At 39.4% G+C, this 24,888-nt stretch overlaps 1 long non-coding RNA gene across 1 annotated transcript in view; it reads right to left on the bottom strand.

Moving 5' to 3' along the window:
- LOC132083285 (uncharacterized) overlaps positions 1–24,888 on the bottom strand; it is a 79,973-nt gene that overhangs the window by 2,996 nt on the left and 52,089 nt on the right. The window contains exons 2-4 of the long non-coding RNA XR_009419910.1: positions 18,871–18,926; positions 17,845–17,948; positions 1,101–1,271 (exon numbers count right to left, since the gene is read on the bottom strand). This is a non-coding gene — a long non-coding RNA (uncharacterized LOC132083285). The remainder of the gene's footprint in view (positions 1–1,100; positions 1,272–17,844; positions 17,949–18,870; positions 18,927–24,888) is intronic.

The raw sequence follows: 24,888 nt of genomic DNA, 5'->3' as shown, positions 1-24,888 counted from the left end.
GGCTCCCACAAATATGAACCAATATAAATGATCAAAGTAATAAATGCAATACTCATAACCAAGAGGATGGCAAAGGGCAAATACTGCAGCAATGATTTGTATTTTCTCCACAAGGTGGGGTAGTCTTTGATTTAAAACTACTGTGATGTGCAGCTGCATATTGAGACTCCATTTCCACTCCAGCACTTTTCTTAGACAAGCTTTACCAGGAGGACAACAGATTACAAATATGCAAGCACATGTTTAGAAGGAAATGTGATGTCCTGAAAAGATAGCCAGCTTTGTTACTTTTTCATCCCTTGTAAAGAATGTACATAACTGTGGTAAGATTGCTGAGAGCTGTGAGTTAAATGGAGCTATATATAAAGCTAATACAAGTTGTGCTCTCACAATTTGAATTAAGTAGAGCGGAGTGCACAATGTGGCTAATTGCATTTATTCTTCCCATTATACTCACATATAATTTCATTTCATCTTAAGAGCTGTGTTGGAAAAATGTAAAGACTATGCTAGTTTGTATTTTGTTGGCATTTATTTTATGAACTGCATTCTCAGACTACATTTTACTGCTGTCAAGAACCACAAAACCTTGGAGAGAAGCCACACAGATTTTTTTTTCTTATTTTATGCTATTGTGGCACTGTAACAAAAAGTATTAAAATGGACAAACATTGCTTCTCCATTTAAGGTTTTGTACAATTGTTGCACAGTGAATGACACCCAAATAAATTCCTTTCCCCCACTTTAATTCTGGCAGATATAACAGATTGAGACACTGCTAGACAACTACTAGACTGAAGTAATTAAACAGTGTAATGTGCAAACAGCATTTTAGAGTCAGCAATTAGATCACTCAAATTAGATGTTTTATTTGCCCAAACATGTCTGTCAATCTCATCGAACAAAAGGCTTCATTTGCACACAATACAGCAGCAGACTCTCAAAGCCCTGGAGTGATGGAGCATTGCAGACCACTGCCTGCAGTCAGTGCCCCAAGAGATCCATCACACTGAGGCTTGGGCAAGACTGATAAACACCCCAGAGCCAGCCCAGCTCCCTGCATCTACAGTGGGCACTCAGATCGTGTGTGCAGGCTGTACCTCTTACTGGATCACTGCAGAGTTCTGAAGGAGGAAAAGAGAACCTTCAGGAGCACAGGATGATCTGATCAAATGTGTTTATTCATCTTTTGAAACATCTTTGAATTTTAAATTAGTCGTGTGTTTCTGTAACATTCCTCTTCATGGCCTTGAAAGCCGAAGTCTTCAAGCCTAGTCAGAGGGAACACAGAGAAAAAGCAAAGTCCACAATGTGTTTTCTTAATTTTGTGGTTGTTGTTGTGATATATTTGAGAGGACAGCATCATAATAAAAATAACGTTCCACTGCATGCTCAGCTTCAGACCTCCTGCAGCGTACTAAAAAGAGGAAAACTGATATTCCCATGAGTCCTCTCTGTAGTTCATGTCCACTTATTATCTAAAAAAGGTGTAAGTCAATATTCCTATGAGTCCTCTCTGTAGTTCATGTCCACTTATTATCTAAAAAATTGTGTAAGTCAATCCACTGTGTAACATACAAACCTTAAAAAACTGCCACATGACAGATTATAGTATCCATTATTTAACACTGAAAAATCCACATGATTAAATTGTCTGTACAGCAGCACAGGAGACATGTCTTTTATGTTCTACCTGTCTTCAAAGACCAATGACCTTTGTTTCTCTTTCTCTCTCCTCAGGTTAAATCTTAAGGGATATATTTTTGTCATTATGCTCTCTGTGGAGGAAAGGCCACTTTCCAGAGAAAGCCAAAAATATTATATGAGAGATCACAGAAAAACTTTCAATTCACTCCTTAACAATGCAATAGGAGCAACGCACACCCTGTATCTTAGATTTAAAAAATCTCTCCCCTAATTAAATAATGTAAAAATCCATGCAGATGTATTGTAAATAGTTTATCCTAATGCTGACATTAACTGCTCAAGACATTGCCCATGTAAAATAGACTGAGCCTGTGAGCCTGTTTTGAACACAAGTAGCCAGCCAAACAAAAGAGCACAAAGCATTCAGAGACAGAATATTGCACCACCACAAAGCAGGAGGAAAAATCAAATTTTATGGTGGCCATGAAAACTTTTTATGAAACATTGTCAGAACATTGTTGAGTCAGTAACAATATCCTGCTATTTACAATGTAACTCTATTCTCTCTTCAAGCCCCCAAACTGAAAATGTTCCACCTCTCCATAACTTGAGATAGTTGATAAAAGCACAGCCTGGGTACATAAATCATGTCCATCATGTCAGCTTGGTGTGGATTTAAGATACAAAAGTCCCATCCAAATCACAAACAGTTTTTACACTGATTTCAGTGGGTTTGGAACTAGATGTTAAAACACTTCTCTTTAAATTTAAATTTATTTTGAATGACACAAGCTTCTAGGAACTGCAGCAATAAAAACAGCAGGAATAAATAATGGGATCATTTATAAATAAGAGTGTTGGAATTGCCAGTGGAAAGAAGTCTGCCTTTATTCCTTCTTTCCTGGGACAGGTAATAGCACTTGCCAAAGCAAAGCTTCAAAGAAAATCCTGTAGCAGAGAGGCAGGGGGTTTTTTGTGAGAACACTAAATCTTGAAGCACCATTCCTAAACCCTTACACACACACTCTAATAAGATGAAAGGCTGTAACATCCTTGCCTATAACTAGCACAGATTGTGGAAACCCAGGGCACCAGAAATATTTCTTTGTCTGCTCTGGGGTGCACTGACCCATGGAGAAAGTTTCCTAGACTTCAAGATAGACTAGAATCCACTAAAGTGTGAAATAGATTATAGAGAGTAGTGTAGGTGTATCACTTGGTGAGAAATTTAGGTTTTGGGATTTTTAGTATGTTGTGGATAGAAGAAGGATGGAGGGCACAGGGTGTCGTCCTGAGTTTCTTCTTCATGCTTCTTCTTCCTTCCTCTCTGTGGGTTTGGGTGATATTTTGTAATTGGGCAGAAAAGTCTGCATTGGGGGCTCTCTGGGATCAGTTATTGGGATCAGTTATTGGATTAAAAAGGAAAATAATCTAGGTGTCAGTTCTTAATTGGATAGTTTAGTCTTAAAAGAACTTGTAATAAGAGACTGTTAGCCATTTGTGCCTTCTAATGAAAAGCCAAACTCACAGTTGTGAGACTGTTTTACTAATAGGAAGTAATAAACACCTGAGTCCGAACATAAACTACCATCTCAAGTGCCTTCAATCCGGACCCAGAGAAACCAACAACTGGGACCCCCACACCAGGCTGTTGTGATAGTTGGCTTTATTGTTTTCCTATCAAATGACCCATATCTCCTGGTGGCTGGAAAATGGGAGGTACCTTCCCTTTTCTCAAGGGCAAGAAACCCACTCACTGAAACCATCAGAGAATTCACAAAAGACAAACAGAAAGGAGAAGCCAAACTGAAGGCAATGGCAGCAAAACCAAAGGAGAAATCTATTACAGCATCCTGAGTGGGTCGCTGGAGGTGAGAGAGAGACGGTGAATCTTGTTTCTTGATCAGAAGGCTGGATTTATTGATATATAATATATAATACATTATAACTATACTAAATAGAATAAAAAGAGAGAAGTTTGCAGAGCTGCTGCTAGGCTAAGAATAGAAAGAAAGAATTCTATAACAAAGTTGTGTCCAGGGACTCAGTCCCCGGCCTGGTCCCGTGATTGGCCCCTAACTATAAACATGGGAACATGAACCAATGACAGGTCAAAATAGGTGCCTCCTATTGCATTTCACAGCAGCTGATAACAATTGTTTACATTCTCTTCTGAGGCCTCTGCCTTCCAGAAGACGCAGAAATCTGAAAGAAAGGATTTCTGTGAAAAAATGTCTGTGACAGAAATCAAGGACTGATCCAGGTCCCAGGAGTGGCCCACAGTCCCTGCGGACCCTCTGAGGTGCTCTTTGGTAAAGGGAGCTGCTGCTCTTTCTGTGGCACAGCTTTGCCAGCTCCTCTGGCACAAAACACAGCCCACCTTCACTGGGGTTCCCTCTCCTGCTGCAGCACGTTTGCTCAGCAGGGGCACTGCAAGTGGCCTGGTGCTGACTGCATCTGGCCTCTCCAGAAGGAGAACTCAGAAAAGAAAGCTCTGAAATATGTGACACATGCTCCCAGTTCCCACCTTCTCCAGACTGGTGCAGAAATGCCAATTTAACCTCAGCTATATGGTCAGTCAGACCACAGACTGCAAGCATTGTACTGCAGCCCTTGGTCCATAGATTTTCCACCTCATGCCATGGGCCCGTACACAGAGACCAGCATCAATTTAGCATTTCAGCAATATAAAAGCTCAGCAAAATATAGAACTTTCTATTTCAGCAAAGTAAAGAACTTTCTCCCTTTTTGTATTCATGTGCTCTTTGTTTACTTTTGCCATCGTGTGAATGTCATTAGAGTGAGGTGGGGGAGGTGAGAAAAAAGGAGATTGAAGGCATCATTGCATATTATTATCACTTACCATATTACCTTGCCACTGATGCTTCCATTTCAGATTTAAGTAAAGAAAATCAAAACTATTAGAAGCAGCTGATAAAAACAAACCAAAGCCACTGGAGTGTGATGAAAGCAAAGGAAGATTATTAATCTGTTGCAGGTACAGGAGAGATGCAATTATAAAATTCAAGGGAAATAAGGCAGAAAAAAACATCTGCAGTGAAAGTCTAATCCTTTGAAATTAATTCATTTACTAAATACTCGTATCTTTTGAAGTTTAAGATTCACAGCAAATATCACTGCTTGTCAGAAAAGCTTTGGCAGAACACACTTTGAAATACTCATCATCCAGCTCCAAGGATGTAGTAGGGATTAGGAAGAATGTGGTTTCTTTTTTACTTTTTTTGAGGTATCTATATGAGCATTGAGAGCATTATTATGCTTTTAAGGGCACATTTCAAGGAAATAAAAAAGAGTTGCGAGATTCTTTTTTTCTCTCTTTTTACAAAAGAGCTCTATGATCTTGAGCACTAAAGTGCACTGAGCTGTTCACACTGTATAAAACATGTACACTGGGTCTACTTCTAAGTCAGACACAGATCAAATAGCCCTGCAAGTGAATGAGAAAAATCAACAATATTTGCAAAAAATACTAACAAGCAAAAATTAACAGGTATGCCGAAAGATGGGAAGCTAAAGTAGCAAGGAGGCCAGATGATCCAGGGCCTGACTATAGACTGCTGTCTGACATGTGGAATCCCCATCACCAGGGAGCTTTATGAACTGGTTAGTGAGGGATGGGCTAGATGTGTGTCTGAAACACATCCAGCCTGGCTGGTCTGTGATTAATATCTCTTGTTTGCATTACAGCAGACTAAGCCAGGAATGAGGACCACCTCCCCTAGCCAGTGCACACACAAACCTTTATTCCAGTAACTTTAGAAAGGCTAGAGACTACTCACAGAGTTCATAGAATTTATTATAAGTGCCAAGGTTCCATGAACCTCTGCAGTAAGGCTTGATCAACAAGTTCAGCTTGCTTCTAGGTCTTTCCTTCTCCATGTCTGATTAAGCAGGACCTACCCATTTTAGCCTAAATGCCATGAAAGTGGAGGGCAGCAGGCAGGAGATGGGGCACTGAGATGTAGCCAGCCCGAGATGTTCACAGGAGGATCAGTGAGCCCCAGCTGCCAAGGGGTGTGGAGACAACAGCCCCTCAGCCTCACCTAAAGCCTAGCAAGCTTCTGTAAGGTGCTACCACCTCCTGACCATGAATTCAAGAGCTGTTTTACAGCAACAGCACATCCCCACACAGCATGCCTCAGCAGAGCTAGTCCCCGAACAACAAAAAGATTCACCTATGTGCTATACATTCCTCTGAATCAAGTCTCATGCCTCAAACTTCATTAAGCTCTATTCTGCTTCATAGCAGCAGAAAGAATGAAGTTTTAATTTATGCCCTTGCCTCTCCAAAGCAGACCACACAATTCCCTCAGACAGGGAGCCATTTGGGATAATATTTCTCTTAAAATCACAGAGAGCTAAAGAGGGTAAAAGGATACTTCCACAAAGCAAGCTTTAGAAACTACACTGAATAAATACTGCAACATTGATATTTGCAAGTGATCCTATCTAGATGACAAAACCAATGCATCACCAAACCTCTGTGCAGGCTGCTGTTCAAGGTGCAAAGGCACTGCACACACATCCTCCCAAAATGCTCTGTAGGGTTCTCTAAAATCCAGCTCACAGGCATGCACACCCACCTCCCAGATATCCTACTCCCTTAAAACAGGTTGGATCAAATCAAAGGAGCCTGTCATCAAGGAAGCAAGGAGCTGCAGAGGCTTCCTGTCAGACGGTAAGCAGGACAAGATGGTGACAAGTGTGCCATCTGGCAATTTACTTTTCTTCCAAGGCTTCAGCACACAGCCCGGATTGAAAAGCTTGCAGGAAATCGTTCCTACACCCACTACCTCTCAGCTTCTGTGTTACTCTCCTCCTCAACACAAAGAGGGCAACGTGTTGCTTTCTCTCAAGGTACAGAGACCACAGAACGACCCACAGTTGTTGGTATCACTGCAGCACACCCAGAACTGCCTGTCCCATTTCAGTTTAACTGTGTCCAGCTACGGCATCCCAGGCTCCAGAGCCTGAGGCAGGCAGGTGATGCTCTTGGAGGCTGCACAAAAAGCAAATCACAAATCGCCAACAGTCTCATCCCACTGGGCTGCAGAAAGAATAGTCTTCTTTGTTCTGCATGCAGTCACTTTTGAAATCAGGGAGATGTTGCACACACCTCAATATAGGTAAATGGAGAGAGAACAAGAACCAGGCTCCATTCATGAACTGGAGACAAGGACTACAAACTACACCTCAGCTTTAAGGTGAAGCCACAATGTGTAAAGAGTTTAAATCAACACTTGAAGATTCAGCTTGGCAGAATCCACACCTCGAGTCCCAGTGATTTCAAGTATCTAAGCTACATCTACTTCCGATCTCCACTTGTATTAGAAAGCCAAGGGAATTGTTTCTGTTTGTTAAAGAAATAGATACATATAGTAGCATACAAAAATATATATTACAAGTCAAGTTAAAGGAGAAGCTTCTGGTACAGGACATGATAGTTTTATTTAAAAAATGGTTTAAAATATGATAAGAAGTAAAGAAACCAGAAATTAAAACCAAACCAGTTAATTAATAGTATACAATAACTCTCAGAAAACCTTTATTCTGAAAACTTTTCTAAGCAGTTTACATTTTTGAAAGTTTCAGTGGCCAATAAGAGTTGATACTAACTGCATTATTCACACAGGAGCATTATACAAACAGAGAGAGAGATCATGATTTCAGCAGAAACCAAACATGCAAAAAATCATTTGCAGTGAAGCTTCCCCATTCCCCTGTCTTCATCACAAATAATTAATTGTCCTTTTAATTAAGACATCATTGCTCAGATATCAACCTCTCTATTAAAATACTGTGAGAGAGAGGAGGAGTACCAACATTCGGATGAATTTTGATGTATTACACAATGGTGTGAGTTGTAGTATAGGGCTTGGATGATGTACACATCACAATGTCAAGCCCAGTGCTATTCTGCTAGTTGCATCAGATTAAATACAGAGATTTGTTAGATTTCAGTGGAGTTTCTGCTGCTGTAAACATTAAAAAAAAAAAAAAAAAAAAAAAACTAGAAGAGAGATAGTCCTGAAATATATATTAAATCCAACATGATTTTTAGGAAAAGTGGTTGGTGATAGCACTCAGAAAACCCAGCTGATTGCTTAACACACAATTAAATTTACAGGACAATAAATGCATTCAACCAGCTATCACATAATGGCACTTTTTTATGGGCTTTAAGCTGTGTCTTTATAAAAAACTTCATTAGGCTACTAAGATCCTTTCACATTATCTTCAACTGGAAGAGCCAAAATAAATCAGCTCATTGATCAGGATCTTGCTCTGATCCCTCACAACTGAAATTCTCATAAATATTTAATTTTAAAAAAAGTAAGTACTGAATCAAATACATGCTTTTTCAGCTGTGGAAGAACCTCAGAGAATTAAGATGGCTTGGAATAAGGCAATTTTTTTAGCAAATTAGTAAAAAGCATGAAATAAATTCAAACTACAGGCGAATCAACTCACCTCTCTGTATAGAATACACCTTGCTCTATCTACATCCCAATTCAAATAAATCAATATAAGGAAGAAATTTACTTCAGTTTTATGATATAATAAGCTAATCTCTTTACACTAGATTTTTGACCGATTTCCATAAGTTTTGTAAAGCTTAAAATAGACACAAACTTCCTGCACAACTTCCATAGAGCTTCTCTTGTAATTTCCTCTCAGAATTATCTTAGATAAATACAGGTACATTTATCCATACAGTCTTTTGCAGATTGTACATGCAGAGAAAGTGTACTCTGTGCCAGGTCCATATTGCCTGCACTACAGAAGCCCTGGTGTTAGAGCTGTCAGTGCAGCACTATTCTCCAACTATGTCCCTCTAGTTCTTAGCACAGTGTTTATAACGTTTAGGTTAGTTTTCTTTGATTAATTCTTTCATTTCCCCTCTCTGCAGCTTCATGTGTCTTTACCAGGGTCACTGAAATGGAAAGGCATTCTCCTGCCTTTTGATTTCTCCACCAAACCACATAGAGAAGAGTAAACCTATGGGCTTTCCCTCTATAGTACTTGAATATCTGTATAGTACTTGAATATCTGTAAGTAAAAGAAAAGGGGGAAATACAGTACTTGAATATGTGTATACAGACCTTGCCCCGGTGGGTCCCGGTTGTTCTAAATGGGCTGCAGCTGTGATGTCCTTCATTGGGCGGCAGCTGTGGCTAATGAAGATAACCGGGATAAAAGGGAGTGGGCTGGCCAGTCAGGGAGAGTCTGGAAGGAGTCCTGATTAAGAAGTAGTTGCAAGTAGAAGTTGAAGTCTGTGCTGTGAAGAACTGCCCCCAAGAAATATCACTGAGAGAAGGTATGGGACTCTAGAAATATGAATACAGTATCCCTCATGTTCATCAGTTTACACAGACCATGTATTCTTTCCCATGTTTTTGTTTTGTTTTGTTTTTTAGAACCCCCAAACCATCCTCAGTAACATTAAGAGGTGGCATACTCCCTCAAACTATAATTATGTTTGATTTTTGAGCAGTCAGAAGAATTATCTTCTCCACAATGGTATTGGTAGATCTTTTTGTTAATAGAGTTTATCTTTCTTTACTTATTCATTGAAGTATTTTCCCTGTTCATCTCTCTTATGCTCACTGTACACTGCCTTAGATGTAGAAAGGAGGTTTTTGTTACCCTCATTTAAAAGAACCTTTGAGTAGTATCTTTTTTCTTTGTTCAGTCTACTTCTCTGCATGTAGTAACTAGATTTCCTTGTTTTGCTTCATTGTTCCTTACAATTCCCTGCCTCCTCTTTTCAGCTTGCTGTCATATACTATTTGAATTTCAATCTTCAGATACTCCTTTTCTGTGATACCATTTCCCATCCCAGATGGCAAAAAAAAAAGTTCATTTGCAATAACTTTGTTGCTTTATTTTTCTTTTTCCTGTCTTCACAAACTTTCTAGCACCATCCTCTTTTTTCAGAGTGAAATAGAACCAGCAATACTATTCTAACCTAACTTCCAAGGTCTTCTCTAGATTTCCCTTCACAAAAAGATCATAAATCTTCTTAGCCAACCAAAACATAGTCATTTAACTTTTCTGGCGTCTTGTTTAAAGAGTGTGCCATGATCAGATTTTCCCTTCTTCCTCCCCCTCTACAGAGGTTTCATTTCTGCCTCTCCTCTTTGTCATTCGTAAGTCAAATATTAGTGTAAGATACAGCTTGAGAGGGCGTGCAGGGACCATGAGGAGCTGCTCACAGTATGCAGGAGGGATTCTGGAGGACATTTGGGAAGGTGACTGCATCCTCGCTTTTGCTTTGACACAGGCAGCTAACCAGCAATTCTAAGTGTTAAAAGGGGTCATGGCACACATGAGTAATGGACATCTGATCTCCAGTCACAGGACATACCAAGTGTAAACAGGGGATTCTGACATGGTAAAGGGGAATAAATCTAAACAGAGGAAGCATATATTCATTTACTGGATGGAATCCCACAGAATCTCAGTAAATAATGGCAGCCCATGTTAACATGAAAATTTAAACCAGATAAAATTTTAAAAGCAGAACCCTGAGAGGAAGGCCTGGATAAGAAAAGCTAAATGCTTCCATAATAAATGTGCAAAACCCAAGGGAGGCACATATAAACTAGCCTAAAAGGGGCTTCCTAGAGGGGGTCCTGTGGGAGATGAAGGAACTCTACTAAATTAAGAGGCAGAACCTTACCTTGCTCACTTCAGGTCTTGCCACAAAGCACTGTGTAAACACCAGACACAGTCAGTTGTAGCTTCTCTTATTCCTTTGCTAATAGATAATTCTGTTGCTCTTGCTCTACTTTGGGAGAACAGTTACCAGCAAAAACAGTTTATCAAGTACATTTCCCCTTGACACAACCTGCAGTCTGAACCTTAGCCAGCCTGCAGTGTCCCAGGCAATTCTCAGCAGGATAGTGTATGACAGGGACTGTATGAATGGACAGCAAGATGACCTGGTTGGTTGCAGAAGAGCTCCCCTGCACAGATAAAAAATTATTTACTATGCACTTTCAGGAAAAGAGGGCAAAATCTAAACTACCTTGTCCATTAACATAGAGAAGCTTGCAATAGCCTGCCATGAAAAAGAAGCTATTACCTCCTCATCTTTTTTCTGAAATCATCACTGATTTTGGTCCCCCTAGTTGCCCTGCAATGGTAGGAGATTAGGAAAACTATGAGTATTGACTGGAAACAATTGCCTGACATTTCCTCCATTCAGATGAGCTATTCTTTTCTTCTGCTATTTGGTTAAATCAGAAAGCCTTATACCAAAAACACTCTTGCACATGGTGTGGGCCGTTTTGAAACCCTGTGCAATAGAAAAGATGGAGGGAACAGGACAAATAATGGAAAACAAACATTTCCATGAATCCAGCCTCTCATTTTGATTCTGGTTTTTGTTCCCTTTTCCACACCCCTTCACATGTATGAGTTTGCATTTGCATAAATGCTGAGAATAAGGGTCCATACAAATACTCATTCATATGCAAACAAGGGTATTCACTCTCATTCCAGAAGCATTTGCCCTCTGTTTACAAGGCTTCAGTAACAAAATCACACAGCAGAAAAATATCATGAATTCCAGCTGGTCAGTGATATCCCACCAATAATGCTCACTAGCCCAGAGACAATAAAAACAAGCAAACAAAAACACAATGATGTTCACTGTGCCTCGATACAACTAGGTAGTGAGAATAAATATACACAAATCAGACTCTGCACACACCACGCTTTTAAAAATACTGCATTTTCTGATAAGCTGGCTGCTTCATAAAGACAGAGTCACATCTATCACAGTGGAGAATGCCTCAACAGCTAGCTCTGCTCTCTGCTGCCACACAGGCAGTCAGATTTGGGCTTCAGGGTTTTCTTATTTGTTTCATTACGATGCTCAAGAGCCCAGAAAGAAATGGGAAACTCCCTAAGTGATGGTTGGGATGCTCACTTGGGAATGGAAGCAGCAGCATTAAAGTCACTGGTATCAATGTCAATAAAACAAGTATTCAAACTCATTTTTATATGCTCCTGATAAATCAGCTCACTGATCTCTTCTGTGGCTGATAGCTCTCTGTCACACTCAGCTACTGAAAGTGTTCAACTTCTTCCCTCCCACTCTCCCTTTGGCCAGAGGTCAATTGAGCGCACTTACCCATGGTGTTTAGGATCAGCTACTCTTCCAAGCCAGTCTCCTGGCTTTCTGATGGGTGTTGGGCACTGTTCCTTATTTCTGAAGTGAGTACATACACGGGGTTATGTGATACACAGGGACCTCATCCCTCCTTCCTCTGTTGCTCAGATCACCCAGTCTGGGAGGTATTGGTTTTGGGATGTATCAGCACTTTCTGACAGTAGTTTTGGTCAAAAAATACCCCATTTTGTCTTAGCATCCGTATTCTTCAAGAGCAAAAGGCCAAATCTGAAGTATGAGCTATCCAATCCCCCACAAAATGGGAAGCTTTAAGTACAAAATGTTAGTTGTTATGGATATGAATCATAAACTGTGAAGGCAAAGCATTGTTTTAGGACTTATTCCCAGTTAATTCTTTGCTTGTAATAATTCTACAAGTGATTTCAGATGCGCCCTTCCTGCTTTCACTTTCATCCTTGAAAGTGAACATTGGGGAATGTTCAGAGAAAAGTAGTTTTATTAGATAACAGGCAATTTTTGAACCATCTTAAATAAACTTATTTTCAAGGAAACAAAGAAATGCTGGATCATATCTTGGCATCATTTATGACAGTGCAAACATATTGACACAGATTTTGCTATCAAAATTTATATTTTGCATCTGTTACCTACAAAAAAAAAAAAGAGAGGAGAAAAGAAAGCAAAAGAAAGTCACAATAAGATCAAAATTACAGTATTACAGTTAAGTTTTTAGAAATCTCTTTACAAGAAAGGCTCCATTTAGGAATCAGGAGTTCACACCTGGAGTGGTGACCAGGCTGCACCTGCACCTCTCAGGAGCTCTGGCAGCCATGAGCCTGCTCCTCCACTGGTGTCAGAGTGCCAGGAAAAGTTCCCAACACACCTGAAAGTACCCCAGGGCATGATTGCAATTTATAACAAAAATGATAGGACACACATTTTCACAGGGACAAACCAATGGTCAATCTAACTAAGAATGCAATGGTTGCAAAGCAAAACCATTTTGGTAACACATCTCAAAATGTACTGAGATGGAACTCATTCAACTTTCTTCATAAAGTTGAGTGAGTTCCTTAGATCAAAACAGCAGTTTTAGGGTTTTAAAAATTAACTATTGTTTGCTTTCCCCACAAGACACTCTGCTTACTGGAAGCATGTTTGGTTAAAGTACACCATTTACTTCCGGTCTTTTTCCTCATTTTCAACAGATTTGCAAGAGGCTACAGCAAGGAAGGAGCAGGAAACACACAACTCTTCTGTTCTGGTGTGTATTTTGAGAAAGACTTGTTTTTCAGTCTCTTAATTTACAGTTTGTATTTGTAAAGAGTATAAGCTGTGTGAGGAAAGCAATTGATTTACAGAACCGACTACACGCAGCACATACAAACTGACTCCTCTTATCAAATAGGAAAGACTTTCTCAATGCAACAGCTTGGTGCAGAAGAGCATGCTGAGCTGAAAAGCAAATACAGCTATCTGATTAATTGATTCTGACCTCATAAATATTATACTTTAGGGGCTCTAATGGAACTTCCTGAGGGTAAATTGCATGGTTCACCTCATTCATTTATATCTCTGGCTGACAGATGTACATTATGAAATGTCACTGAATATGCTGGCAATAAATGAGGTATAACATTAGCATCTTGTTTCTGTTTTCCTGAAGGAACACTTTTGTTAAATGAATCCCACACCAGTAAAAATATTATTCTCCACTATGTACACTTCTTTCTATTTTAATCAGGCTTGCAGAGATATATACAGGCCTTCCAAAAACACAGCGCCCCAGTAAATTAACAAAACAAGCTGCTCTTTTGTTGTGCATGTTTCCACTGTGAAGCTATATTGTTGGAGAATATTAGGCTGTGACAAGCATGTGATAGTGTAGTAGTTGCACTAATGTTATGGTTATTATCTTTACTACCGTGCAGTGAAACACAGTTAATTAAAATAGAGTGAAGAAATTGTTCCCTTCCCCTGCCCACCCATAAATGAGATGATAAATTTGTTGTTGTAGTCAGCATATAGGGTCCCTTGACCTCTCTGCATGTATTTAGGCATTATTCTATTTTATTTCATTTTTTATTTCGTTGCCATTTGAGACTGATAAAACTGCACATAAAGGGCTTGGGAATAATGGCAAATAACCACGACATGTGCAGCTTAATGAAATTATATACTGTGGTGCATTGCAATAAAATTCATAGGAATATGTGCCCCACTACTGTAAGGCTTGCAAATTCCAATAAACCATTAATCCTTGCCATGAGCAGGCCATGACTGCAAAGGTAACTTTGCCAAGGAAATGGGGAGAGGGGACGGAGAAAGGAGGAGGGAGGGAGGCCAAGGGAAGGAGAACAGAGCTACTGGCGAGTGTGGTAGTTAGAGGAAATGAACCATCCCTTTGGGATTAAACCTACTTCCAACTATCCCCTTTCCTCCCACTGTTAAGGCATAATTGTTACAAAGGACAGCACTGGAAAAACATGTAATTTGTCTCTCACTAGTCGCCGACAGCTATTGCAGGCTTAGGAGCCCATGTGAGGCTGGCAGATATTTCATCTTGTAGTGCTACCTCCAGGACAGCTTCTGAAGAGCTGCACAGTGCCTGCACCTCTGCACAGAGAGCAGCAAGCCCCCACTTGTGCTTGCTTCCCAGACTCTGGCCACAGACATTTTCCCCTCTAACAACTTTTTCTCAGCAAGCTCAAAACCCCTCTCTTCAGTTTTTCAGAATGGGAGTGAAGGAGCGAGGCCAATGGGGTTGGGAAAATTGACTATTGCAGGGATTTTCTGCAAACAGAAATTGAAAATGAGTGACAGAATTTGTGCCTGCTCTTCTACTACATCTGTGCCTTTATTGATTTACTCTCTGGCACAGACTGCAGCTGGACTGTAAAGGGGCCACACAAGACACTTCTGCCTTTGCATAAAACCACAGAGGTCAGCTGTCACTTCAGTACTTTTTTGACTGAGTTTATGCTTCCAAAAAGGTTATGAAATGAAGAAAAATGTGTTTGGTGCAAAGAGCATCATCTAGCACGAAGAGCAGGAACACAAGGCATTGTTTTTGTAACATCACTTGTGCTGCACACTGTGAAGGGTTCTGGGAGCTGCCAGGCTCTGCAATTTGGCCCAAGGTGGCTGCAAGGGGAGAGCAGTGTCCTTGGCAGACAAGGATACCTGGGCCCCAGGAACAGGGATGCAATGAGAAACCCTCCTCCTTGCTCCAGTGTAGTTTACTTTGCTTAGTCAAAGTCATGAGTCAGGCCTCATCAGAATCATCAGGATTTTTGGTTTGGGGTTTTTTCATTTTGTTTTGCTTTTGTTTTGTTTTGTTTTGTTTGTAATTTAAAATATAGCAGCGAGTATGAGGGGAAGCAAGTTGTAAATTCTGTAACACTGCCTTCCCTGCTCAGACTTTATATTTCTCATCTCTATTCTGCTAATGACTTTGTAAATCCTAGTTGCAAGGTTTGGATGTTAGGATGTTTGCTAGCATACCTGTCTATTAAAACAGGAGTGAAGAGATGTTAAAGATCAGTAAATAGGATTTCAACTCCAGAAAACCTTTAGAAGGTAGATATGCTTAGATGCAGATAATTAAATACTTATACATAAAAACAAGAAAGACAAATAGGAAGTAAAATTATGGTTGTATTGGATTTTTTAACATATGGATTTCTTTCCTGTTTACATTTTTCTACCATTTAAGAATACTTGTCTCTTCTGCTTCTATCTTGAACACAACTGAGAAAAACAAAACACATAGAAAACAAAAATAAAGCAAATACAAGTGCTTTACAAGTTTCTGCCTAAATACCAGCACACACACACACACCTTGACTGATAGCTAATCTGGAAAAAACAAGGGAACTACCCCACACTGCCTCATAACAGGAGACATTATCCCATGCATGATTTCCTGGCTGATAAACCAGGGTGCAAATGACACAATATCCAGTGCCATAAACCTAAACTTGCAAGACACTACACTGCTCAGAGTCTCCTGCTCACAGGGGGCACAGACAGGGTTTTGCCCTGCTCCAAACCTGATGCTGTGCATCATCAGGCTATGAATATGACACCAAACTGGACAACTATAATCCAGTCCAGCAGGGAACACTCAGTACATGCCACTAACTCTGGCTAAACCATGGTGTGGAAAGCAGATCACCAACAGCAGAGGAGTCTGCTTCAGAAATATTAACCATATCACACTTGTACTTAGTGTACAGTGTCTAGACAGTATTGACTGCATGCATCCTCCCAGGGACAGCTCTCTGAGACCTGAAGCTGTGCTGCTATAATTAAAGCCTACAGTCTTTTGAAGTCACTTGCTTTTACGCTCACGGTTTTCCTGAGCAGCCTTGCAAGCAAGGCAGCAACATGCACTTCCCTAACATAACAGGTGGGAGATGAGGGGGAGCCATCTTTAAACAACTGAGAGCAAACTTACCTGTTTTATCAGGCATCATGGAGGATAGAAATAATGTTCTATTACTCTACAGAGCATAATTTATTTTTCTCTTGAAATGTCCAGTATACTGGTTTATAATTTTGATCCCTAAACATCAACCACCACCTTTAACACATGTATGTATCAGTACTTTTTATTTTCACCTCACAGACCAGGTTTGCACTGTACAGACAAACAGAGATTTTTAACTCTACAGCTTTACTTTTCTTACTAATTTTTTACTTTATTCTCACCACAAACCACCCTTCTATAAATGGCCCGGCCAAAACACCATTAATTTTGCCTCCAGCAGCCCACCCTGCTCTAAGGGTATAAGAGCCAAGGACCCATTAAGCTGTCTTAAAGCCCCACACTTGACAGCTTCTCATTGCTTCCCTCAGAAATCAGCTGGTTGGTGTTTCAGAAAGCAAGTCAAGCCATGCAATAGTCAGGGCATATTGTGGCACAGGAACAGCCTTGTAAGCAGTATTTGTTTGGCCAGCAATGCTTTAGGAGCTAAAGGTCACCAATAGTGTCATCCAGCCCTCAGTATTGTTGTCGGGCAGCACAGCAGATACATCATTCAAAGGCTTCCCTATTCTCATGGGATATTTCTATTAAAAATTAAAAAATAAAAATAAACATTTTTAAAATGCCCAGGCTGTTCTTTACATTTAAAAGACATGAAATGCATTGCAGTGCTCTTCCTTTTAGAGCTGGTACCCATATTCTTCTGTTACCCATTTTTCTTTTCATGCTAAGGATCAAGAGGCACTCTGTCAAGGGCATTTGCAGCATGATCTCTCTCTGCTATTTGTGATTCTAGAGCTGCCCAGATAAGGTCGTAGCAGAATAACATGTGGCCAGCTCAATGTGAATATCTATGGAGGGAAGGTCAGGGACAGCAGAAAATAAATGAGACCAAATACTTGCTAGAGGATGAGGAGAAAACAAAAGGCGCTCAAGAATCTAACCTGACAGTCTTAAACGCTCAGCAGTAATGCTAACAGTGGTAGCCCCACAAGAGACAAAGTAGCATAAACTGGAAACCAGTAATATGTGCAGAGCTTTGTTTAAAATCAGGGTAGGTATCCATGATGAAGAAACAGAGCCTTTCTGAGATGGTGAAGGGGTGAGCACTTGGCAGACACCAGTCAGTAGTGTACACTTCCAGTACCAGAGACTGGCTATGCAAAGCTCACTTAAAGGAACACAGTAAAATTGATAAAATCAAATAAAAATTTTTGTATGGAAGGACAATTTATTTCCCCTCTCTGACCTTTTAATACCCCTTGAAGAAGTAAACAGTGGCATTCCTCTAAACCACTAACCTTTCCCAAATGAAACCACATTATCTAGCATCAAATTTTTTCCAAATATAGGCCATGGTGAGGGATGGGTGGAGCTACAGCAAAAGCAAAACAACAAACCTTGAAACAGTGTAAGAGCCCTTTCTGTAATACTGACCATGAGCTCTTGCTCTTGAAAGAGAAGCGAGTGAATTCTGCTCGAAGCATCTGTGAGCAAGTTAGCTTGGGCTTAAGCTAGAAAAGATCATATATACTGAAATACTTACCCAAAATTAGGGACACCCATTTCCACTTCGTGTCATGGCCAGCAGAACTGATCTGACTGCTGCCTTTTTTCCCCTCTGGTCTAGTTCAAATGCCATCTTCTTAACTACAAGAAGATACAGAGAAAAAAAATATATACGTATATATATATAACCTCTAAAGCATGAAACTTTGCTAACTCCTGATGAGGCTACTTATTTTCCCATTGCCTAGTTGGCAATGGATATGTGATCCATTGTTTTTGAGTTATACAGAAACACAGGCGGATGGATGGATGGATGGATGGATGGATGGATGGATGGATGGATGGATGGATAGATAGATAGATAGATAGATAGATAGATAGATAGATAGATAGATAGATAGATAGATAGATAGATAGATGGATGTGTGTATTTATACATATATATATATATAAAACACACACAACAGCAAGTTGTTACATATATCTCTCCGCATAAATCTTCAGTGGAATATAATACCACAGAGTTTATGACAAGCTATTTTCCTGATCCGTTGTTAAGCTTACTAGCTTGAGCTCTGTCCTAGTTTGTATGCTGCCTTCCAACTCATAACCTGATGGGGAGCTTACAGAAAAGCTAAACACAGCTGGGCAGAAGCTGGGTCAGCTCTGGAAGGCAAACCAGGAATCAGCCACAAAGGAACTGCTGCCATGGACCCAAAGTCAGGAGTTTGGGTCATCTTTGGTAACAGCTTGTGAAATATCCAAGGGGATGCTGGAAGCAGGACATAGTGAAAATATTTGTTCCCAAAGCACAGAGAAAGAAGGGAGAGGACCATCATGCCCTCCATATGTGCCAAGAGTGGGAGAGAAGGTATCACATCATTCACAAGGTAAGCCCAAGCTCTGATGGAAATGAACTCAGTTGCTTGTTTGGAGGTCGTGCATAGAGGTGCCTGAGCAAACCACAACACAACCAAGTCCATTTGCTTTCTGAAGCACAAGCCTAAATAGTCAAAAAAAGTATTGGCTCTAAGAGTAAAGAAAGAGAATGGAGAAAACTCACAAATACTGCTCATCTTCTCAGAAACAGGAGCCACCTTCCCATTTTAGAATAGATTCCTGTAAGCAGAAAAGTACCAAAAGAGGAAAAAGAAAAAAAAAAAGTCAGATCCTTCCTTTGAATTCCTCATTTCAATTTATGTATCCTATCTGCCAGGGAATTAAAAGAAGAGAGGCAAATACTGGAGATTTGCATAAGTTACACTGAAGCAGAGATACATGCTGGTCTTCAAAGTAGCAACATTCAACTTTGCTTCGTCTTCCTTCCAGTTCACTTTATTTTTTTTTCCTTTAATCGTTTCTTTCCTTTTAATGATCCTTTCCCCGCCTGCCTCTCTGCAGAGTTGCACGGAAAAAGGCTGCCATCCAGCGGCATTCCCAGAAAAAATTCCAGAGACTGAGGGCTTTGAGGGTCTGGAGAACAAGACCCGCCTCCCCAGTTTATCTTCCCAGAGCAGAGGACCAACAACGGGGGTGCGGGAGATGCAATTTTAAGACTTGCTGGAACTCTGAATTTCATTGCCAGACATAATTATCTCAAATCAAAGATACGATGATTCTAAGGATCCTGCCAAGCACACTGATTATTCATTACTGAATTCAGCTCACTTACAGGCAAACATTTTCTCCAGCTGATGCATTTGAAAAACCCAGATTTTATTTCCCTAGAATGATCTGTAGATCTGTACAGATCTGTACAAACAGAACTGTACAAAAAATTTACTAAAAATTCAAATATCTAATTTTATTAATGTAATTAGAAAGGAAAAAAATCTCCAATTTTTAATGAAAAATACTTCCTTTTCTGTCATTTAGAATTATTTTTCCAGCACCCAAAAATTACAAGTTTCTCAGACTGAAAGACATACAGTCTGCTCACGTGTTATAGAAAACTGATTTTTTTTTTTTCCCTAGTAATATTTAATATTATTCAATAACTTACTCGAGGACAAAGTCCACAGTCTATGAGTTATAGTTAGAGTTATATAGGTTTTCACAATCCATTAAGGCTTTGGAGACCTTTTCATCACTTTGTTAAAAGCTCAAAAATATCTGTTCCATGTCAAGAAACTATGTACAAACATGTAGTTACATAGCCAGTGTTGCTGTCTCTGGAATGGGAAGAGCAAAACCAATCCTTTTAAACAAGCACATGCACTTGCAGTAAAGGTCAGCAATATTCAAATTTTAGGGAAAAAGCTGTTTATTTATCTTAGGGTAAAGTGATTTTGCATCACACTGCCACTCAAAACACATACATGCAAGATGAATGCACTGAGTTGTTTATGAAAATTTAACATGTTTGTGAGCCTTTGTTTTGGCTGTGCCTTTAGTAGTACGTGCTCATAAATCAGGTCCAGGTTGTGTCTGCAGCTTGAGTTTTTGCTGCCTTCTTGCTCCATGAATCTCCCCAGAAATTCCAAGCTTGGCATGAACTTCACTCTGTCATTCAAGACACAGTTTTACACTTAAACATCTGCTTCCAGAGATAGGCGCAGCTCTCTCTCCCTGCTCTCTGTCCCCGAGGAGTGAATTTGGAACACTTTCCATGGCACTCTCAGAGGTCAGCACTCCCCAGTGTCCAGCACCCAACATCCTGCCCCTGGGTTGTCTCCCATGGAACAGGTGAGCCTCCCTTTTCCCCCTCCTTTGGGATACAGCAATCTGTTAGGAATAAAACCAGGGGGGTTTTATTTCAGTTCCAATCAATTATTTATATTCATTTTTCCCATTTTGCAAAGTCTTCTCACATGTTCAACTTTCCAGTCTCTCTACAGCCTGAGCTCCCAGCTGCCCACTGCAGCCCCTGTCCTACACTAATGAACAGCCCCACCCAAGGAAGCAAGAGGCTCACTGGATCATCCACACCATTCTCCAGTGTGAGGGGATGGAGTCAGACTGGCTGGCTTTCTGTTAGACTGTCAGTAAAGCGCCAAGTCTAGATTTCCAGGCCATTTCCAGATTCCACCTATTATACCATACTGAAGCCCAAATACTCCACTGAACCATGGAAAAGACTTTTACCTCCACATGTACCCATGAAAGAAAGCTAATATAGAAAACTGCTTGCCTCAGTGTAAATATGCATCTTGTTTTGTGCTTCATGGACTTCATTCCCTGTATAAACCATTTCCAGTAATCCCATTAAAATAAATAGAAAGCCTGCATGTAAATTCAAGAAATTTTTTATTACTGAAGCCTAAATTTTCCATTCATGCAAAGCCTATATAAATACTTCCATTTCAAATCAACCAAACTATCAACCAAAAGGCTCATCCTTAAAAGCAAGGTCAATATATCTACATACTGGACCTACAGGGACATGCTCACAATATGTGGTAAAGGAATGTGTATTCCATACACGACAGATAATGGAAGGAAATGGGGTTAAATCTACTGCCGACCACTCCCTATGCCTGTTTGTTCAAATTGTCTCTCTACTATTTTCCCCTCAAAAATATTTTCCATCCTTGTCAATAGTTGGCTCCCCGCTGGCTGGATATTTTGCAAAATTCTTTATCACTTCTGTTTACTGTGTGTCTATTCTTTGATTAGACATGACTTTACACTTCCCAGAGGTGATGCTGTGGTATGTTTTAAAAGGATGAAGAATTATCTAAATATGAGAAGATTGTCCTTCGGGCCTATCCAAAGCCATTAAAATCCAGCACAGTTCAAGAAAAGAGAGATTCATATTTCACAAGAGACTTTATGCCCCCTATTTTTTACACATCCCTTTACTCATGTAGGTTGCATGAGCTAGTTTCTGCTAATTTTGCAAGAGCCGAGAGACTCAGATTGTTAAAACATTCTGTTTACTGGCCTGCAAAAGGTCATCTCTTTCAATGGCTGTCATTAAGCCCATTACTGCACAATTTAATCATAGATGCTTAGAGAAAACACTCAAAGCAAAATATCACAATCAGCATGCCTAAGTGTATTACATAATAGATTAATAGAATGGAAGGTTCCAATTTCCCATCAATATGACCGAGTGAATTATTTTCGTGAGTAGACTAATTACTATGAAATATCTCAACCAAAACCTTTCCTAAACTCCATTTATCAGTCATTTACTACATGCATCCTTGTCAGAAGGAAAACGCACTTATCTGCTCCATTTAGAATAATGAGACTAATGAGTTTATAATTGTTATTTACCAAAATCCTTTATAAAAAGTAATGAAGTAAATGTAACTGTCACATCAAGGAACTAGAAAAAGAAACTCCCACAGGATAGCCTTTCTGTGGGAATTGCACTGCCATCAGTGGAAATCTCACATTTTGGACACAGATACATCCGGTAGAAGCAGCATTTTTCAGTCTTTCCAACTGAGGGAGTAAGAAAGGTGGGGACTCCTCCCTTCCCAGGATGCTTTGGCTGAGCTGTGCAGAAACATGCAAAGGCAAATCAGCATGAGACTCAGAGCAATTCTGGCACCACCAAGTTATACCACACACCAAGTTATACCACACACTAAGTTATACCACACACCTAGGCACTCCTGTCACGTGTAGCAGAGCATTTGCACACCACCAACAGAGCTCTTGCTTGCCTCTCATTTTCAGCTCAGAGCACTCCATCCTTCCAAGTGTTTTGCAAACACTAATGATTTTAAAATGAATAAGTAAATAGAACTGGCATAGTAGAATGAAGACCAAGTCTGGGGGAATGGTTTGCCCAGGGCTGCAAGCAATAAATCAATGCACTGCAAGATAATCATATAGTCAAACTGAAGGCTCAAAAAATACCTTAAATGCATGACAGTACCACAGAGTAAGCAGTGAATCCACCAACAGACACCCTTATATTTAAGAATGCTTATATCTTAGATCCTTAATTCAAAATACTCGTTAATAACCAACCCAAAAAATAATCCACTTCAATTGAAAGAAAAATATTTAAAAACCTGAAGTCCTAATGGACTATTACAAACAGTATTATTGGGTTGGGGATGCATTCCTTATCAAGATATCAGACACCACTTGTCAAAGCAGAGATAGTAGAGCATGTAACAAATAGAAATAAATCTGGATCTGGAGCTAAAGTGAGACTGGTAGAATATACCAATGAATTGTTATCATATACTGGTCCAGTTTAGAAACTCTTTCCAAAGCATCCAGCATTAACTTCTATCTAAAGGAGATCATTTGGTCTGAGCAATACTACGGCTTTCCTATTCTGAAATCCTTTTCCCTCATATTTATAAGCTCTTTTCAGATAACTAAAAAAAGGAGAGATTTGAGATTCCACTACAGGAACAAAAATATTTTAGAAGAGGCAAAACTACATGTAGGAACTATGATATTTCTTTTTCTTTGTCCTTGCGTTTTATACAGAGTTAGACAATTTCACTGTGTGTTGATAAGGTTATACTATAGAATAAGAATCTCTAAGGAATTACTAAAAAGAGATAGTACTTAATAAAAATTCCTATATTTGAAAAGTTGTAACTAATACATCCCATGTGAGACATCAGACCCATAGATTTGATCATTTTGGCTCACCCTGAGTCAATGCCTAGTGTGAGCATTAAATGATGCAGCTTACACTACCAGTAAATTGTTCAGCAGGACTGGCTGAAAGGAAGGAATCCATTTCCAAAGGTAGCACTTGCAGTAGGTTTTTGATGATCCAGCCTCATGTTGAAAGAATTCCAAGAAAAGATGTTGATATGTTTCTGCTTCCTTTGGTAAGATACCATCTTTACCTGATGAGAAAAGACTTCTTGTCTCAGGTAGTTATCAACACTGAATCAGCTGTAGCACTTGTAAAAATATTTTATTAATATGAATACTTTACTATTAAAAAAATTGATTTGGTTGAAAACTGCATGGTCTTTTTATAACAACATGCCTACCAATAAATTCAGGAATTAAACATGTCTATTTCTTACATTTACACCACTGTGGAGATGTCTTGGTTTAGATTAGCAATTTGTACTCTTTCAAAAGTTAGATATTCCCATTATGGAGCAAAACCAATTTTATAGAATTATGCAAGTAGTGGTTAGTTTTAAATCATAGCAGAGATTTGATATGGTTAAAAATACTAAAAAAGATTAAAAAATTCTAGTGCACATTTTCTTGATGATTGCTGTGCAGGAATGCTGGGAGCCTGTCTACAAACAATTCACATAGAAAAACATTCTAAAAATACCTTAATCTCTTTGCAATTTATTTCAAAAGCTTTTGTTAGAAGGACTTTGGTAAACAGAATAGGATAAGTGTACAATTTGGAGGCAAGTGTTATTATCAGAACATTACTGAAAGTGTCTCAACAACTGACTATAAGAACAGTAAGAAAAGACACAGAAACAAGATTTACAGTTCCCAGCCCAGTCCTGCCCTTACCTCCTACCCCTACGCAAAGTCCTTGACTACTCTAGCCAAAGATGCTGCACCTCATTTGAGCTGTACCCCATTTTCACAGCTTATAGCTTTGAAAATTAAAGCAAAACCTAAACCTTTTCTGAGTCTCTCCTCCTGTCCTTGTGAATTCATCCAAGGTTAGCAAAAGCCAAAAACATAAAGGTCCCCTTTTTTGCTGCAAGAACAGCAAATCCCAGGGGAAGAGTAGCAACATGGGTTTGTACATTCTCCAGGGTTTCTCCATCTAAAATCCAGGTGACTAACTTTCCACATTGCTGCTCCAAAAACTTTGCCAATCACCATTGTAATGACTAATTCTGTCATGTTTAGAGTCATTAGATATAATTAATGTTCAGGATCTATAATTTTACAATGGGACAAATGGAAATAATGTTTTAACAAAAATAAGAATATACCAAAAATTAGCTTGAATGGTAGGGCTTTAGTTAAAATGATGCAGAGTTTGCTAAACTCTGAGAATATAAGGAAGATATAGAAGATCTTAAAAGTGGACAGAGATGTATTTAGAAAGTTTAAAAACTAATATTGCAATAAATTAAATAAGGACAAAAATTCACAAAAACCATTAAACACATACCTTAAAGTTTAGATACAAAATTCATTGTAGATATGAGAATTTCTCTTTTAT

Source organism: Ammospiza nelsoni, chromosome 1, assembly GCF_027579445.1.
Source record: "Ammospiza nelsoni isolate bAmmNel1 chromosome 1, bAmmNel1.pri, whole genome shotgun sequence".
NCBI lineage: Eukaryota > Metazoa > Chordata > Aves > Passeriformes > Passerellidae > Ammospiza > Ammospiza nelsoni.
Note: the sequence above shows the minus strand (reverse complement) of the source record. Positions and strands in the feature narration are given on the sequence as shown.